Genomic DNA, 20,225 nt, shown 5'->3' with positions numbered 1-20,225 from the left:
TAATTAATTCCTTCTTTTTTTTACAGCTACTCTGGTTCCGACCTATATATTCGTGACTTTGAGCTTCAACATGCCTTCCAGGTTTGATTTGATTTAGTTTTCTAACATAATTGTTCCCTGCTGGTCAATCATATGGTCGCCTTTTTATCTGGACTGGCAATTTCAAACAGAGAAACATTTTCGCATAAGCTCCATTTAAAGGAATACATAGCTAATAGCTTGTTCTTTCAAGATATTTTATGAGTTACAACAGCTATTTACTGTCTTGTTACAGGAAGGGGGTATCCTGTTGACAACGTATGATATTGCCCGGATCAACTATAGGCTGATAAGAGGAGACTTCTATAATGATGCTGACGAGGAGGAGGAGGGGAAGATTTGGAATTATGTTGTTCTTGACGAGGCACACTTTATCAAGAACCCCAAGACACAAAGAGCCCAAAGCCTATTTGAAATACCTTGTGTCCATCGGATCGCCATCAGTGGAACGCCTATACAAAATAACTTGAAGGTACCACCTAGCTGAAATTCCTAAAGAACTTGTACTTTACATGCTCCTATATGTATTGTCCTCCTATTACCAATGCAAATAAGCATGTGTACTCTTGCAGGAAATGTGGGCGCTGTTCTCTTTTTGTTGCCCGGAAGTCTTGGGTGATAAGAAAGAGTAATTTGCTCACTCTCTTATTTTCCTGCATTAGTGATACTGCCTTGCTTTGCACCATCTGGTGTTATTTATTTGTCTATATTTTGGCAGTTTCAGAACAGTGTATGAATTGCCTATCAATCGAGGAAATGACAAGACCGCTAGCAACCGAGCCAAGCACACAGGCTCAAATGTAGCAAAGGTACCTTTCTTTTTTCTGTGTTTGTGTCCAAGAGATATGTAATACCCAAGCCTATTTGTTGTTGCTATTGTCGTGAGCAGCTTAGTGTCTCTGTGCTTTTACTTTTTTGTATGTCGGCATTTTATTGCTGTAAACAGTCATCATGTTTGATATATTGCAATATGTGCAATGGCATTACTTCTTGTCATTATGATTATGTTGAGAAATTACATTTTCATCCATACATTAGCTAAGTAGCAATTTCATCTGATTTGACATGTGAAAGCAGTTGCATAGCTGAACTGCATTCAAATTTCATATAAGTGCATGTCCACTTCTAGTTGACCCATGAGAGGGCAAGCAAGATAGATTAAGGCGTCTAAATTTGCCGCATTAGAATGTGGAAACGTTTACTCATCCTTTCGGATGATAACTTGGAGCCAAATGAACTAAACAAATTATATTTTTTGTTCATACTTGACTTTGTTCACAGAAATTAAGGGAACGTATAAAGCCATATTTCTTGCGACGTATGAAAAATGAAGTGTCACTTGAGACTGGTTCGACAGATGATAAACAGCTTCCGAAGAAGAATGAGCTAATTATCTGGCTGAAATTAACAGATTGCCAGGTATAGTTTTTTATGTCATTGACACAAAACTGATCGAGTAATTGACAAATGATGATTTTGCAATTTGTCTGTCTTTTGGCGCAGAGGAAACTATATAAAGCATTTCTGAACTGTGAGCTAGTTCATTTAGCATCGCAGGGAAATCCCTTGGCTGCTCTCACGGTAAGCATAAGCTTCAAAGCCTTTTCTGTAGACCTTTTTTCTACCTTTTGTTCTATTGTTGCTCTCATGTAGTCCTTTAGTTCTCGTCAGGTGTGCTCATCTTATACTCTCTTCATCATTTATTTTTAAACTTGCATACTGACTAACTATTCTCTCTTATTCCCAACACAATAGTTTTCTCTTAGTATTAATCATTTTCATTGGCTCTGAACTAAACAAAAATACACCATATAAAATGAAATGGAGGGAGTATATTTTGTATGGGAGGCGGCAATTGTAATTTTATCGCCTTAATTTATCTTCTTTTTGTGCACGCTCTTTGGTGCATTTATGCTCGTTTCATGTTTTTCCTTCTCTTCAACAGGTATTGAAGAAAATATGTGATCACCCACAGATATTGACCAAGAGAGCTGCTGAGGACATCCTGGAAGGCATGGATGGAATGTCAAATAATCAGGATATGTTGATGGCTGAAAATATGGCCATGAACCTCGCTGATATGGCTCATGCTGATGAAGCACTGCAAGCCGGTCAAGAAGTCTCCTGCAAGTTATCTTTTATCATGTCCTTGTTGGTAAGCATTCTCTGATGCATATTAGTTGTTAATAAATACTAATGTACTCCGCATTTGTTTATGTAAACTCAAATGGTTAATCTAATGATGCTGTCAAGGGCCTCGGTGCCCAAGACAGCAGGACCTCGACTACGTAGTTCGTAGTCGCGGTGGATAGGAGCGCTAGGGTTTTTGCCTGGCTGCTCTATGATGCGGGAGGGGAAGATAGAAGGAAATAACTTTATTGCTTATCCCTAAAGGGTGCTAACTATCTGATATATAAAGGCCCCATGGGCTAATAACAAACTAGAAACCTATACGAAATAAACTAGTCTAGGAACTAATGTGCCCGGATCAGGACTCCTGTCCAGCCTGCGCCTTGCCTGATGCGGCCGTCGGCTGCTCCTGGCCGCGCGGCCCACGTCTGTAAGACGTGCCCCACATGACATCTCTCCCCCCCTCGACGAGCAGCTCGTCCTCGAGCTGAAAAGCGGGGTAGCGCTCGACGAAACTGTCAAGATCCTCCCATGTAGCTGACGAAACTGCTTCACCCTTCCAGTGGACGAGTAGCTGGCGAACGCCGCGTGCTAGGCGCGCACGAGTCACGCGCTCTGGTTCTGGAACAGCCGCCCCGTTGTGGATCGAAGGCAATCCCGGCGGTGTAGTTGGAGGAATGCCGAAGAACTTCTTGAGGAGGCCCACGTGGAACACGTCATGGAGGCGCGAGCGTGCCGGAAGCTCAAGACGGTATGCCACGTCGTTGATCACTTCTGAAATGCGGTACGGCCCATAGAATCGTGGCTTGAGCTTGCCCCTGGTTGGCAAGTTGAGAGAGGACGCGGCGCGCTGTCGAAGGCGAAGCCAAACCCAATCGCCCACCTCATGCCGAATGTCCCGATGACGTCTGTCGTAGTAGGACTTATAGACCGCCTGTGCCTGTTGTAGACGATAGCGGACGTCCTCGAGAAGTTCGTCGCGCTCAGCCATGCTCCTGGCCACTGCAGCCACCCGTGTGTCGCCGGGCTCGTAAGAGCGAATAGTGGGAGGGTCACGGCCATACACAAGCTTGAACGGAGTCTCTTGGGTTGCTGTCTGGTAGGCGGTGTTGTATATGTACTCAGCCCAGGGAAGCCACCGGAGCCACTGCTTGGGACGATCCCCGGTAAGACACCGTAAATACATCACAATGATCTTGTTAGCAGCCTCCGTTTGACCATCCGACTGCGGGTGAAATGCTGACGTCATGTGCAGCTTTGTCCCCGTGAGGCGCATGAGCTCTCGCCAAAAAGCGGAGGTGAAGACGGGGTCGCGGTCAGAGACCATGGACTGCGGCACGCCATGGAGACGAACAACCTCAGCGAAGAACACCTGTGCCACGGACTCTGCCGTGTATGGGTGGGCTAACGCCACAAAATGGCAATACTTGCTGAAGCGATCCACCACGGTGAGGATGACAGACTTCCCGCCTACTCGAGGAAGCGCTTCCACGAAGTCGATGCCGATGTCAGTCCACACGCCCGTGGGTACCGGCAGCGGCAGTAGCAGCCCAGCGGGGTGCAAGTGCTCGGACTTGTACCGCTGGCAAGTACCGCAAGTGCGGATGTACTCCTGCACCGTCTTGCGAAGGTTAGGTGCGTGGAAATCGCGGCGGAGACGATGCAATGTGCGCAGGACGCCTTCATGCCCATCATCGTGCACGGCACTGAGAATCTCCTAGAGTAGCGGGGATGACGGCGGAATGTAGAGGCGGCCGTTGAAAGTAACGAGGCCGTCGGAGAGCGCCCAAGGCTGTTGCCGCGCACCTGCCGTGATATCCTCCCGCAGTGCGACGAGCGCCGGATCAGTAGACGTCGCTTGCCGGAGGCGATTGATGAAGTCGAAACGAGGCCCTGAGACCGCCATGATCGTCGTCTCCTCCGTGTCACGGCGGGAAAGTGCATCCGCCACCGTGTTGGTACTACCTGCCTTGTACTCCACCGTAAAGTCGAATCCCAGGAGTTTGCCAACCCAATGATGCTGCGGGATGGTGGCCAAACGCTGGTCAAGCAGAAATTTGAGGCTGTAATGATCCGTTTTTACCACAAACTGACGCCCCCATAGGTACGGCCTCCAATGGCGAATCGCGAGCACCAGGCCGATGAGTTCCCGTTCATACGCTGCCAGGGAACGGTGACGTGGCGCGGCTGGCCGGCTAAAGAAAGCCACCGGGTGGTGGTCCTGAAGAAGGACGGCCCCGAAACCGTACGTCGATGCGTCACACTCGACGATGAACGGCCGTGTAAAATCCGGTAACGCGAGGACGGGAGCCGAGGTGATTGCCGTCTTGAGGGTGGTAAAAGCTGCTGCCGCCTCCGGCGACCAAGAGAAACCATCCTTGCGAAGGAGGGCCGTCAGGGGCGCGGCAACCACGCCAAAGTCCTTGACAAACTTGCGGTAGTACCCCGCAAGGCCGAGAAAGCCCCGAACCGCGCGCGCCGAGCGTGGTTGCGGCCAGTCCGCCACCGCCTGCACCTTTTCCGGATCCATGGCCACGCCTGCAGCGGAGATGGTGTGACCCAGGTATGCGATTGATTCAACGGCGAATGCGCATTTGGAGCGCTTGACGAAGAGCCGGTGCTGGTGCAGGACCGTGAAGACGGTGCGCACATGTCGGAGATGGTCAGCCCATGTCTCGCTGAAAATGAGGATGTCGTCAAAGAAGACGAGAACAAAACGGCGCAGGTATGGCCGCAGCAGATCATTCATGAGGGCCTGGAACGTGGCCGGCGCGTTGCAGAGTCCGAACGGCATCACCAGAAACTCGTAGAGGCCGTCATGAGTACGGAAAGCTGTCTTCGGGATGTCCTCCGCACGCATCCGCACCTGGTGGTAGCCGGAACGTAAATCGAGCTTGGTGAAGAAACGAGCGTGCCGTAGCTCGTCGAGGAGTTCGTCCACCACCGGAATCGGGAACGCATTCTTGACAGTAATGGCGTTTAGGGCGCGATAATCGATGCAGAAGCGCCATGACCCGTCGGCCTTGTGGACCAGCAGTACCGGGGACGAGAAGGCGGAACAACTCGCACGGATGATACCTTGGGCGAGCATGGCGGCGCACTGACGCTCCAGCTCGTCCTTGTGCGCGGCCGGGTATCGATACGGACGGACGGCCACCGGGGCGGAACCAGGTAGCAGGGTGATGCCGTGATCGCGGCTGCGGGGCGGTGGCACGCCGGAGGGGTCGGCGAAGATGCCGTCGAACTCGGTGATGATGGCGTCCAGGAAGTCGCGGCCGCTGCATGATTTTAGGGCTGGCCCGTCCGGTCCTGCAATGCCGTGCCAGCACACCCGATGGCCCCGCCGCCAGAATGTCATGGAGAGGGCTCGGAAATCCCACAGGATCGGTCCGAGCGACGCCAGCCACTGCGTGCCCAGGACGATGTCGTAGCCCGCGAGTGGCAAGGCGAGGAAATCCTCCGCGAACTCCTCGTGGCCGATGCGGAAGGGCACGACGCGGTACGCGCCCTGGCACGGAACACGCTCGCCGTTGGCCACCGTGACGCGCATCTTCTCTGTGGTGGGGGGCGGTAACGTAGCACGAGCGGCCGCCTCTTCGGCGATGAAGTTGTGGGTGGAGCCTGAATCGATCAGGGCGAGGAGGGAGACACCTCCGAGAGTAATCTGCATCTGCATGGTTTCACTCGTGCGCACGCCGGCGATCGCGTGGAGCGAGATTTGAGGGTCGGCCCGCGATGCATCATCAGTGGCGGAGGCCGCGTCGTCGTCGTCGTCGTCCGGCGCTAAGTCGAGGAGAAAGATGCGCTGGCACACGCGGTTGTGGCCCCTGCCAAACTTCTCGTTACAGTTGAAGCAAAGGCCCAGGCGACGGCGTTCCTCCATCTCTGTCTGGGAGAGACGCTTGATTGGGCGTCCGTCCGGCAGATTGTGGCCCTGCTGAGGTGCGGCTGGTGGGGCCGGAGCGGGGGGCGCGAGGCGTGGTCCTCGTGTCGGCAGGATGCCCTTCTGTGGAAAACGCACCGGTGGCGCGGCGGAAAGCGCGCACTGGTCGCGCAGCTCCAATTTGCGGGCGAGGCTCATGGCGACGGCGAGGGACTGTGGGTTATGGATCTCCACGTCGAGGCTGAGGGGTGGCTGGAGTCCCGCGGTGAAGATCTGCACTTTCTGTGTCTCGGATAAGGTGCCTGCCCGGGGAAGGAGTGCCTCAAACCGCTCCTGGAAGTCGACGACGGACGTCGTGCGTTTGCACGCCATTAGTTCGCCCAGCGGGTTAGCGCGCAGCGGTGGCCCGAAGCGGAGATTGAGCAGCTCGGAGAAGCGGCGCCACGGAGGTGTGCCCTCGTCGCGCTGGACCTGCATATACCATAGTTGGGCAGGACCCTCGAGATTGTAGGATGCCATCCACACCTTCTCCTCCTCGGCGATCCGTTGTTGATGGAAGAAGGACTCACATCTGTTGATGAAGGCGAGCGGATCAGACTTGCCGTCGAACTTGGGGAAGTCCATCTTCTGGAACCTGGACGGCCGATCATTGTGGTGCTGCCCATCATGGGCGGCGGCCGCGCTGGACGAAGAGGAGGACTTGTCCTTCTGGAGTGCGGTGACGGACGACTGCAGGGACATCACCGTGGCCGTCAAGGCCTCGATCATCTTAGCCAGATCCGCGGTGGTCGGTTCTGCCATGCCGGAAGTGACCGAGGCGGCAGCGGATTGTGGCGATGTCGGGGAGCTGGGCGCGGACACAGGGGGGAAAGCGGCCGGCGGATGGAGCGTGGACGAGGAGGAGGATCGCCTGGAACCTGATACCAAGTTGTCAAGGGCCTCGGTGCCCAAGACAGCAGGACCTCGACTACGTAGTTCGTAGTCGCGGTGGATAGGAGCGCTAGGGTTTTTGCCTGGCTGCTCTATGATGCGGGAGGGGAAGATAGAAGGAAATAACTTTATTGCTTATCCCTAAAGGGTGCTAACTATCTGATATATAAAGGCCCCATGGGCTAATAACAAACTAGAAACCTATACGAAATAAACTAGTCTAGGAACTAATGTGCCCGGATCAGGACTCCTGTCCAGCCTGCGCCTTGCCTGATGCGGCCGTCGGCTGCTCCTGGCCGCGCGGCCCACGTCTGTAAGACGTGCCCCACATGACAGATGCAGAGGAATCTTCTTGAAGAGGGACACCATATTCTTATTTTTTCAAACACTCGAAAAATGCTAAACCTGATTCAGGTATGTTGCCAATTGTTCTTTGTGCTGGAGTGCATGCCGTGTTTTTGTGATATAGTATTCAAATTAGAGTTATTATTTTGTATGCATTGTTGTATTTATGGTTTTCACATAGTACATGATAAACTCTGTGAGTGGAGTAAATGGGTGATTTCTTCTTACATAATACTCCCTCCGTCCCAAAATAACTGTCTTAACCTTAGTAAAATTTTGTACTAGAGTTAGTACAAAGTTAAGGCACTTATTTTAGGACGGAGGGAGTATAATGTTGTTAAAATTTGTGCACGTCTTACTATTACGTTGAGACATCACATTCATGTCCTGTTCAATATAACTCTGCTAGTTGATCGGCTTTAGAGATTTTTATGCAACAGAAGAGACATATCACATTCATGTCCTGTTCAATAACGAAGTAGAATTACTTGAGAGAGGAATTGTCTGATAACATGAGCTTTAGCATTAGGAAAAACAGCTTTGAAGCGTGGATGTTCACTTATTTTCTGTGTTGTTCGGACCTAGCTATGGGCGGAACACACTTTCTCTGTCGTAATGCATTTGATTGTTGCAACAGGAAGCTATATTGCTAGAGGGCTACAACTTTTTGCGCATGGATGGTACCACAGAGACTTCCGAGAGGGAAAGGATTGTGAAGGTTCCTGCTCACGCTTCCCTTTTTTATTTTGTTTCGTACCATGGATTCATCATATGTTGGTTACATATTATGCATTTGTGTATCCAGGACTTCCAAGACGGCCTCGGAGCTCAAATATTTTTATTGACCACAAAAGTCGGTGGTCTACACTCACCAAGGCAGCTCGTGTCATAGTAGTTGATCCTGCTTGGAATCCAAGGTACCCAAACATTGACACACTCTCATCAAGTCCAATCCTTTTGCTTTTACAGAATGCTTGTCACTGCAAGTTTTCTATTCCATAACACATCTTCCTTTTTACAGTACGGACAATCAGAGTGTTGATCGTGTTTATCGAATTGGACAGACCAAAGATGTGATTGTATACCGCTTGATGACATCTGCAACAGTCGAAGAAAAGATATATAAACTGCAGGTTCAAATATGTAATAGAATTTCTTTACTCCAATCTTTTTCATATGACACCTCTAGACCTCCATATTCCCACTTCCTTGAATCATGTAATACTTATTTGCAGGTCCTCAAGGGCGCTTTGTTTAGGGCAGCCACGGAGAAGAAAGAACAGACGCGTTACTTCAGCAAGAGTGTACTTATCGTGATACCGTTACTTGTCATTGCTTACTCTTGTTGTATGTTGTATTATGGCTAATTCTTTTGCATATCTTCAGGACATTCGAGAGCTTTTTAGTCTGCCAGAACAAGGGTTTGATGTTTCCCTTATGCAGAAACAATTGCAAGAAGAGCATGGACAGCAGCTGGACATGTAAGACATTTGCTTTTGTTCCAGTAATTCTGATGATATCAACACTCGACTATTTGAGGTTCCATATACTTAAACATACATATGAAATGAAAATGGCTCTAATTATTGCCTAGTACATATCAGTCAGAAAATATACACAAAAAAGTTGAGGTATTCGTCATACATATAGTTCTTCATAACAATGATGGTATGGGTCACCCAAAGAAAAAATGTAACAGCCTGTTCTTTGCTGAGAAGTTAATCTGCTTGCCTGTACTGCATGTTCCAGGGATGAGTCGCTGAGGGATTACATCCAGTTTCTGGAGAAACAAGGAATAGCAGGTGTGAGCCATCACAGCCTCCTATTCTCGAAAACAGAAGTCTTGCCGATGTTGAGTGAGAATGATGCACTGGACAGGTCAGTGTCTGTTGCGCATTGTGTCATTTTCTATAGCTAAACAACCCGATATCGCCGTGTAGTAAAAGCCACTGCCAGGGGTAAACTTAACTTGACTTTATATCATGTAGGGGTGCCCATGCTAAGCCTGCTAGAACACACTTGGCAAGCAACACAGATTCAGAGATCCCTGAAGAGATCAACCGGCTGTTGGAAACCCTTGCGAGCACGGTACGTCTCCTTCAGTTTCGCAAACAGCAATGTGCTTTTGCCTATCTACAATGAGCTGAGAAGAGTGTATTTTGTGGCTGGCAGACACTGGAGTCGAGGCTGCCTGAATGTGGAGACAAGACACATGATTTGGATGATGACAAGCTGACGGTGATCGCCGAGTCGTCGTCGGAAGCAACAAGCTGAATCGTTGCTCGTTTTGGGTATGTGCATCCTAGTATGCAAAGGCCGGGATGAACTCTTTGGCGGCCGCTAGCTCATGACCAGCCAAAGTAGTTCATCTACTTGCTGAATTTGATTATATATTTTGTTCTGCCGAACCCTATTGGGGCAGTAAGTGGCTGCATCCAACGTCTGTTGGTTGAGCTTCTATTCTATGTTATGGATGAATGTATGGAACACTACGGATGCTGGTTGAATGCTGTTTCCAAGAAAATTAGCGGAGTGATCGAAGATGACCTTTGTGATTCTAGCATCATTTTTGGTAATCTTGTGCCCCTGTCATCCGTTTACGACATCCTTTTTCACACAAGTCCATGAATTTGAACTGAAGTCATTTGATTCCATTGTTTCTCCAAAATTGATGTGAGTAAGAATGCCAGTACATTTGATGTCATTGTTTGTCCAAATAATCAGTTTGTTTTTTTAGTTCTACCTGGCATCAAGTTGTCCTATGCTTTTTGTTTCTCTGCATAAAGAAAATCTCTCAGGTGTTAGTTGCCTGCATGTTCTACCATAGCCAGCTCGATTTTTGGGTTCTTTTTCTGCATCAAATCAAATAATCTAGATGGACTATGAGGAAATACTAGTAAGCTCTGGCTTGAAGAGAATATTTCCTGACAGGGAGAGCAGAATGGAACTGGAAAAAAGACGAGGAGACAACATTATCAATCAATCAATCAGTCATGGTTAGAGATAGGAAGAACAGTTCTACTAGTTATTTTTTAATTACACGCATATACTCTAGGTGACAGCAAACCACAATAAGACATGTTACTACTGGTGTAATACATGTAAAAAGCACACCAAAGGAAAGGAAAAAAAAAGAATGGACACACATTTGGCACAATCACAGTAGATGTATGGTGCGAGATGAGATTGAATCAGAGGAAGATGAAGCAATCCATGGATATGAGGGGGTTGTTGAGGTCATCTACCAATTCTCCGCCAGCGCCGCCGGCGGCCGCCGTTGGCCGGGCGCTCTTCCTCCTCCCAGTTGAATCTGCCGAGCGGCACGAAGGCGAAGATGGCCTCTTCCTCCCGCAGGACGCCGACGCCGAGCCTCCTGCCCCCGCAGGCGGCGCTCGAGGGGGGAGCGGCCGCACGCGCCTCGCCGCCGTCGTCGGAGTTGTGCTTGCGCGGCGGGCGGTGATGTTGCCAGGCTTGTTCTTCCTTGGGGACCTGACCACGGACAGGGCCGGAGGCGTTCTTGGCGAGGACGGACGTGGAGAGGCGGAGGCAGGGGAGAGCTTCTTCCACTTCTTTCTGTTGCTGTTGATGTTGGGGTCGAGCACCACGACCTCCATCTCCACGTCCGTGTCCCTGCAAGCGCGGGCCTTGAGGAACTCCGCCGAGAAGCGCGGCCCCGACGACAACGACGGCGAGGAATAGCTAGTAGTAGCCGAGGAGGCGGTGGTGGTGGTGCTGGCCATGGAGATGGAAGAGCTTGCAGCCGACATCAAGGAGAAGGAGGAGGAGGTTGATGTGGAGGCGGCGGTGGGCGTGGGCGCGGGAGAACCGGAAGCGAGCGGGAGCGGGTGCACGGCGGTGGCGCCCAGAGTCGGAGAGCCGCCGGACAAGGACAAGGAGTGGTCGTCGCCGGCGGTGGGAGGGGAAGAAGAGCAGGGGTAGCATGTGCTCACACAAGTGCCCATTGAGCTTCGCTGATGGTCTGTCTGCTCTGCAGCTCTTCTTCAGAGTTCAGACCTCTATCTCTCTCATTTCATCGCACAAGTTACTCTCTATATCTAGCGCAACGTGCCAACTAATCATTGTTGAGTAACGGACGGGAAGACAGAAGAAGCATTGGGCTGGTAGTAGGTGGCTGCAGACAAGCAGTGGAAAGCAGTAGACTTTCGGCACGAAAGCTGGCGATGGCATGGCCATTTGGTCAGAGAGCGGTACCGGAGCGAGCGCAAAATGTTTGAATTTGCAACGGCTTTCAGGCACGCCACGAACAGTGACACTTCTGAGTGATGACTGAATCGAGCTGCATCAATCAGTCCCCGCAGGGATTGTTCAATCCACGCCTCAAATCTGCCTCTTCGTTGTTCCGACTAAGGGCATCTTCAACCGCGACCTGTAAATTTCCTCAGGCATCCGTACGTGTATAAAAGGATCAGTCCGCATACAAGGATACGGGAGGCCGTCATTCAACACTGGCAGCATACATTTCAACTACTTTTTAAACTAACCGGATAAAATACATATAAACACGGCGGATTTCATACAAACCGGACGAAATACATTACATTTTTGACGTTTTTTAAACTAAAAACGGTACCGGACTAAGATAAAACTAGTTTACGGCCGGCTCCGGCGGATATCCATTCCGACGACATGGATACCCTTGACTGGTCTACGGCTGACCGCGGCGGATCTCCATTGCCGTTCCCATGTCTGGTAGCCGTGAGCTCCAGAGATATATGCTTCAGTGCAAGGGGCAGCTCGCTTCCCCACCGCTCATCGGAGTGGAACCGTCGGCTGATGCTTCAGCTGAAGGGGAAGGGTGCCTACGCTGCACGGATCAGAATTGTTTTTGGGGTAGGGGGCGAAGGTGGCCTGCGAGAGGGCAAGACACTTGCTGTGTACACCCGCGTTGCCTCGGCGGTGGCCTTAATGGGACCCAAGCGACAGCGGCCTCTCGTGTTCTACTTCTCCTTGATGATGGTGACGGACGCGGACGTGTTGGCCGCCGCCTCGTCGTTGTCCACTCGGCGAGCTGAACCACACGTCGACTTGGAGCTTCAGCCTTCACGAGCTAGCCTGCAGCGGCTGGAGCATCGATGGAGGTGACCGGGGGGGCTCGAAGGACCACCCAACCGAGTTTTATGCCAGAGAACTTTTTTTCTACTCGCCGAATGTCATGGAGAAAATTGTTAAAGAAGGAAATGAGGAGCGGATGTGTGGTACGGTTCTTGCCCGACGTATCGACTCTAGCGGGCAGACGCGGTTGCTGGACCTAGCGACACCGTCCATCGTTTGGACCAATCGTACGCCTCGTCGATTCAGCAGTCAGCACCCACGCGTACGTCGTCAAGCAGCAACCCCAACTACTCCAACACGGGTGCATGTATGGACATGCAGATCTGGCATGTAATTTTTTTACTAATTTTAAACATTGCAATAGGGTAGCTAATAAGGTTGCTCATGAACTTGCTAGGTTAGCGAAATTTTCTATAACTAGAAATTGGTTTGAGGATCCTATAAAAAACATTGTACCTCTTCTTACAGACGATGTAACCATTATTCTAATTAATAAAATGGGTGTGTTTTTTCAGAAGAAAAAAAATCATCGCCCTTCGATGTCGCTCGCCTACGGCCTACAGAATACACGATCGACCTCCACAGCCCACAGGTCGCGCGCATGGCCGGAACCATGCGGCCACGGGCGTCGTACGTCACTCGCGAGGACTGCAGGCGTACGCGTACACACGAGCGGGTGTCGTGCGCCTCTGAGCCGCCTCTCTCACAACATCATCAGGTCGGAAGGCCACGCACGCAGCAGTACCAGGAGTCCAGGGCGGAAAATCCTATATGCCGCTCGTTGCGTCAAACTGCCGGCGCTTCGCACAGGCGAGCGACCGAGCAGCGACGCAACGGGCCGGCCCGTTTAACCGTTCCAGCGCTCCCGGTTTTGGGAACCTTCTAGAGGTTTTCAGCTGGTTTTTTCCGGTTTTGGGAACCTTCTAGAAGGTTCCTGAACCGTTTTTTTTTTCTTTTTCTATTTCTGTTTTTTTTTCAAGTTTATGTTTTCTTTTTCAAAAAAATGTTTGCATTTTTTGGAAAATGTTCGCGCTTTTACAAAAGTGTTCAGAATTTGAAAACAATTTGTGTTTTCAAATTTGTTCACAAATTCAAAAACTGTATGCATTTTTCAAAATTGTTCGGAATTTTAAAAAATTGTTCAAAAAATGTTCGCGCTTCCAAATTTGTTTGGTATTCTCAAATTTATTCTCTGTTCAAAAATTTGTTCTAAATATTCAAAAAATGTCCGTACTTTAATACATTGTTCATGCTTCCAAATTTGTTCTCTGTTTCAAAATTTGTTCTCAAGATTCAAAAAATGTTCATGCTTTAAGAAATTGTCCAATTTTGTTCTTCGTCTCAAAATTTGTTCTCAAGATTCAAAAAATGTTCGTACTTTTAGAAAATATTTATGTTCAAATTTTGTTCTCAATTTCAAAATTTTGTTCTATAAATTCAAAAAATGTTCGGAATTTAGAAAATGTTCCTGTTTTTTTCAATATTTGTTCACAAGTTCAAAAAATGTTTATGTTTTTAAAACAAATCACTATTCAGAAAATTGTTCACATTTTCTAAGAATATTTTCTTTTTATAAAAAATTGATCGTAATTTTAATTAATGTTCCTGTTTTTCAATATTTGTCCACAACTTCAAAGTTGTTCCTATTTTTCAAATTTGGTTAAAAATTCGAAAAATTGCTAAAACTTTTTCAAAACTCGTTTGTGTTCTGTAAAAAACGTGCGTACTTTTGAAACAATATATTCAGAATTTACAACAAATGATAGGAAAAAGGAAAAATAATCCGATTCTTTAGATATGGCTAGGTCTAAAGGACTCGCATTGCAATTTCACCAGCGTAGAAAGTCTGACGTAGTGGCTAGCTACGCATGTCTACAGGCTCGTGGTCGCGGATCGAATCCAGGCTGAAGCTCTTCATTTTTAGTCATTTATTTTTTACACTGCTCGCTGCCTTCCTGGGCCAGCCCAGTCGAGGGACTGCCATATGCGAAGCCTGGACATTCTGCAGATAGGAAGTCCCGTCCAGGGCATCCAGGTTGTCAGGTTCAGATTTCAACGGATGGGCGCGTTCATGCTAGGCCCAACTAGACGTCATACCAAGTGCATGTGCAAGTCACGGCCGCCACCATAAAGTAAGGCTAACTCCACCGCGCGACCATATCCTGTCCGACTCCTTTCGTTTAGGGTAAAAGGGACAAAAGAGGCGGCCCAGCGCGCGGCCTCAAACGGACAAATGTCCGGATTCCGTTCGTTTTTGACCCATCCCCGGCCCAAACTTGCGCTCGGTTTGGGGTGAAACGGACGCGCGCGGACGGCCGCGACGCACGCCCTTGTCCCCCTCCGTGGCCCGCCTGTCGGGACACTAGCAGTCCCTCCGCTCCCAACGCTTCACCCTCTCTCCCCGCCCCGCTCCGCCGCCGGCGCCGCCCCTCCGGCCGCCTCCTCACCGCGCAGCCCCGCGCCGTCCATACCAAACTACGTCTCGACATGGCCGCCACCACGCCCGCGCTTTCGCCGTAGTTTTGGTCGTCTATCGGGGGAGGTTTGGCCGTCGCCGTCCTTGCCGGTGGCGGAGGGGACACGACTGCCGGCGACGGACCAAGGCGGATTCCGACGAGAGCTCCAGAGCGGCCAGTAGCCGGTCGGCAACCATCCCTGCTGCGTCGAGGTGATCATCGCGGCCTCTTCGCCACCACGACCGAAAGGTGTTCGACTTTTTGCCATCAAAGGTATGGACAGTGGAGACGAGTTTTTCTTTCATCACTTCCTTTGTTCGTCGGACGATTCGTCGTCGGATGATGAAGATCTTGTGGTGGCTGCACTGGTCGTTCACGACCATATTCAACGACAGCTTCCTCGGTACAGGGGGTCACTCCCTGGCCGTGCTCCCAATCTGAACCGCAACAGGGAGAGAGGCCACGCCCTGCTTTATGCCGATTACTTTGCCAACACCCCGTTCTTCAAGCAGGATAAATTTCGTCGCCGTTTTCGTATGGCAAGGCATGTGTTCAATCGTATCCGAGAGGGAGTGGTTGCTCATGACCCATACTTCGAGTGCAAGACGGATGCCCTTGGCAAGCTTGGATTCTCGTCTTACCAGAAATGCACCGCGGCCATCCGCATGCTTGCATATGGTACTCCAGGCGATCTGGTGGACGAGTATGTGCGTATGAGTGAGACAACATGTCTGATGTCAATGTACAAGTTTTGCCAGGCCGTGATCGAGGTGTTTGGCCCAGAGTACTTGAGGCAGCCAACTGCCGCTGATACAGAGAGATTGTTGGCGACCAACGCAGCTAGAGGCTTTCTAGGCATGCTTGGCAGCATAGATTGTATGCATTGGGAGTGGAAGAACTGTCCATTTGCTTGGCAGGGCCAGTACAAGGGGCATGTTAACGGGTGATATCAACGTGCTGCAGTGCTCTCCAGTCTTCGCAAGGCTTGCAGAAGGCCACTCCCCACCTGTCAACTTTGAGATCAACGACCACCAGTACAACAAGGGATACTATCTAGCAGATGGTATATATCCTCAATGGTCAACTTTTGTGAAGACAATCTCGAAAACCCAAGGTGAGAAGAGAAAGAGATTTGCCCAAATGCAAGAGTGTTAGAAAGAATGTGGAACGTGCTTTTGGTGTGCTTCAATCCCGGTGGGGTATCGTTCGAAACCCTGCACTGTCATGGGATGAAAGGAAGCTTTGGGAGGTGATGACTGCTTGTGTGATTATGCACAACATGATCGTCGAGGACGAGCGTGATGAGAGTATCTTCGACCAAGGATTTGATTATCAAGGTGAAAATATTGAGCCCCTGCACCAAGACCCGGCCACATTTGAACAGTTTGTCCAATTCCACCGTGAGATGCGTGATTGGCACACTCATTTGAATCTTCAAAATGACTTGGTTGAGCACGTCTGGGATCACATTGGCAACCAATAGATGTATTGGTCCAATTTATGTTCAGTCAAGAAAATTTCGATTTGGTTGTAAAACTATTTTATTAAAGACAATTTCAATTGAGTTGTAAAACTATTTTAATTTTCAGACAAATATTTGGGTTGGAAACTAGTTTTGATGCAAATTTGGGCATTTTTGGCCCTGACGGACAGGATGAGGCAAATGGATGCGGCCGCGCGCTGGGCGCACGGCCACCGCATCCCAGGACAGGCCCGGACACGACCCCAAATCCCTACCCAAACGGACAGAAACCGGACAAAACAGACGTCCGTTTGGGGTCGCGCGATGGAGTTGGCCTAACTTCTCCAATCGTTCCGAGCGACTCCACCGAGGCCACGACGCAGCACAACCTGATCTCCATCGACCTTCAGCGCCTGAACCTGCGGCACCAACGCAACGATCTACATTACGGACATTTGCTCCCAAAGATCTGCACCGACCTCAGACTACATCACGCACCAAAAAAAACATCTACGAGAAGCGACATCAACATGTGCCGTCCACACGCCAAGCCAGTGTGGGAAGCGATGCAATTCTTAATCGACTTCTTCGACAGGACACAATATTGATGCCTCGTCGCCACGGAGGGACGCCTTCAAGCGACATCATCGTCGACACGCCGTCGCAACGCCATCGCCGACACTTCATCGTCAAGATCTTCATCACCGTGATCTTTACCAATATCATCGTCAATACACCGCCATCGCTTCGTACATAAGATGGACACCTAGCGTTTTCTGGAAGATTTTTCTGCAAGACGCGACCTCATCGACGGGAATGATCACGTCATGATGGCGGCTTCGACCACGTCATATATGACGTCACAGCTCCATTGACAAGGCGTCACTACAGTGACGATCCCTACACAGCCACACAGTCTTGGCAAAACCGATGTGTGCTCGACGGGTTTCCTCCGGTCCTGGCAAAACCGGTGGACTCGTCACCGACGATACCCTCTGACATCCGCAAGGTGCATCGTCCATGACTGAAGCTCCGTAATCTACGACATAGCACAATTCTTTGTGCCTCCAGCTTTGTGCGGCTTCACCATCCACGATGACTACATCATCGACCAGAACTACATCATGATCGAGTACCTTCACATCGACATAGAGGGCTACGTCTACAGTTATTCGTCCGCGTTGGGTGCAAGTATTTGTTGTTGTGTGTGTAGTCGTGCATGTACTGTTAACGTTTGTTTGCGTGAGTCTCCTACTGGTTCAATAACATTAGTTCTTAACTAAGAGCATCTACAGCCGGGCTGAAGGAAATATGCCCTAGAGGCAATAATAAAGTTGTTATTTTATATTTCCTTATTCATGATAAAGGTTTATTATTCATACTAGAATTATATTGATTGAAAACTTAAATACATGTGTGAATACATAAACAAATACCGTGTCCCTAGTAAGTCTCTACTAGACTAGCTCGTTGATCAAAGATGGTTAAGGTTTTCTGACCATAGGCATGTGTTGTCATTTGATAACGGGATCACATCATTAGGAGAATGATGTGATGGACAAGACCCACCCATTAGCTTAGCATATGATCATTCAGTTTATTGCTACTGCTTTCTTGAATGTCAAATGCATGTTCCTTCGACCATGCGATCATGTAGCTCCCGAATACTAGAGGAATACCTTGTGTGCTATCAAACGTCACAACATAACAAGGTGATCATAAAGATGCTCTACAGGTATCTCCGAAGGTGTTTGTTGAGTTGACATGGATCAAGATTGCGATTTGTCACTCCGAGTATCAGAGAGGTATCTCTGGGCCCTCTTAGTAATACACATCATAATAAGCTTGAAAGCAAATGACTAAGGAGTTAGTTATGAAATGATGTATTACGAAACGAGTAAAGATACTTATTGGTAACGAGATTGAACTAGGTATGAAGATACCGACAATCGAATCTCGGGCAAGTAACATACCTACAAACAAAGGGAATTACGTATGTTGTCATAACGGTTTGACCGATAAAGATCTTCGTAGAATATGTAGAAACCAATATGGGCATCCAGGTTCCGCTATTGGTTATTCATACGTCTCCAACGTATCTATAATTTTTGATTGTTCCATGCTATTATATTATCTTTTTTGGATGTTTAATGGGTTTAATATGCTATTTTATATTATTTTTAGGACTAACCTATTAACCGAGGGCCTAGTGCCAGTTTCTGTTTTTTGCCTATTTTAGAGTTTTGCAGAAAAGGAATACCAAACGGAGTCCAAAACGGAATGAAACCTTCGCGGCGATCTTTCTTGGACCGAAAGAAAACCAGAAGACTTGGAGATGAAGTTGGAGAGGCAACGAGGCGGCCACGAGGCAGGAGGGCGCGCCAACGGGGGGTAGGCGCGCCCCCACCCTCGTGGGCCCCTCGTAGCTCCCCTGACCTAGTTTATTTGCCTATATATACTCTTATACCCTAAAAACATCAGGGGGATTCACAAAAACACTTTTCCACCGCCGCAACCTTCTGTACCGTGAGATCCCATCTTGGGGCCTTCTCTGCCGATCTGCCGGAGGGGGATTCGATCACGGCGGGCTTCTACATCAACACCATTAACTCTCCGATGAAGCGTGAGTAGTTTAGCATAGACTTTTGGGTCCATAATTATTAGTTAGATGGCTTCTTCTCTCTCTTTGATTCTCAATACCAAGTCTCCTTGATGTTCTTGGAGATCTATTAGATGTAATATTCTTTTGCGATGTGTTTCCGAGATCCGATTAATTGTGGATTTATGATCAAGATTATCTACTAATATTATTTGGTTCTTCTCTGAATTCTTATATGCATGATTTGATATCTTTGTAAGTCTTTTCGAATTATCGGTTTAGTTTGGCCTACTAGATTGATCTTTCTTCCAATGGAGAAGTGCTTAGCTTTGGGTTTAATCTTGCGGTGTCCTTTCCCAATGACAGCAGGGGAAGCAAGGCATGAAAGTGCATTATATCAACTAGAGGGGGGGTGAATAGGCGATTTTTATGAATTCTTCACCGAGGAATTTGCTGGTGAAGAAATTCCTAAATGAAGAACTACTTGCAGCGGAGTAAGAGAAAGGAACATAACAGAACACAAGCATAGTCATCATGATGAAATGAAGACAAGCACAGAGTACAGAAAGCGTAAACACAGGATACCATAAGGAAGAAGACAGACATACTGAAGAAATAGAACTGAGGAAATTGAGAAAGTCTTCAGTCAATGTCTTCGAACAGATATGAACAAGAACACAACAACATACATGAGGAAATGAAAGAGTTGAGGAGATAGAACCAGTTAGCTTGGTGAAGACAATGATTTGGTAGACCAGTTCCAACTGCTATCTCAGTTGTACATCTGGTTGGAGCGGCTGAGTATTTAAACTAGAGGACACACAGTCCCGGACACACAGTCCTCAACGTATTCTCCTTGAGCTAAGGTCACATAGACCTTGCCCAATCACTCGTGGTAAGTCTTCAGGTGACTTCCGAACCTTCACAAACTCGGTCACTCGGTGATCCACGATTCCTCTTGGATGCTCTAGACCTTGACGCCTAACCGTCTGGAAGAAGCACAGTCTTCAAAGGAAACAAGCGTCGGATCCACGCAGGATCAATCTCTTCAGTGATGCTCAATCACTTTGGGTTTGTAGATGTTGGGTTTGGGTTTTCCTCACTTGATGATTTTCACTCAAAGTCCTCGGAGGATGGGTTGCTCTCAAATGACAAGTGTCAGTTTCTCTCGGAGCATCCAACCAACTAGTGGTTGTAGGGGGCGGCTATTAATAGCCTAGGGAGCAACCCGACATGATAAGACATAAATGCCCTCGTCTGATATGACCGTTAGGTGGGTAGATATTTTGGAACAGCTGGCGCGTAGCA

General features: G+C 48.8%; 1 pseudogene; it reads left to right on the top strand.

Moving 5' to 3' along the window:
* The window catches only part of LOC119344521, a 10,818-nt pseudogene extending 810 nt beyond the window's left edge, over nt 1-10,008 (top strand).
* Nucleotides 10,009-20,225: the final 10,217 nt, after the last annotated feature.

Source organism: Triticum dicoccoides, chromosome 1B (assembly GCF_002162155.2).
Source record: "Triticum dicoccoides isolate Atlit2015 ecotype Zavitan chromosome 1B, WEW_v2.0, whole genome shotgun sequence".
NCBI classification, from domain to species: domain Eukaryota; kingdom Viridiplantae; phylum Streptophyta; class Magnoliopsida; order Poales; family Poaceae; genus Triticum; species Triticum dicoccoides.
The sequence above is the reverse complement of the archived record's forward strand: the minus strand, read 5'-3'. Positions and strand labels throughout refer to the sequence as shown.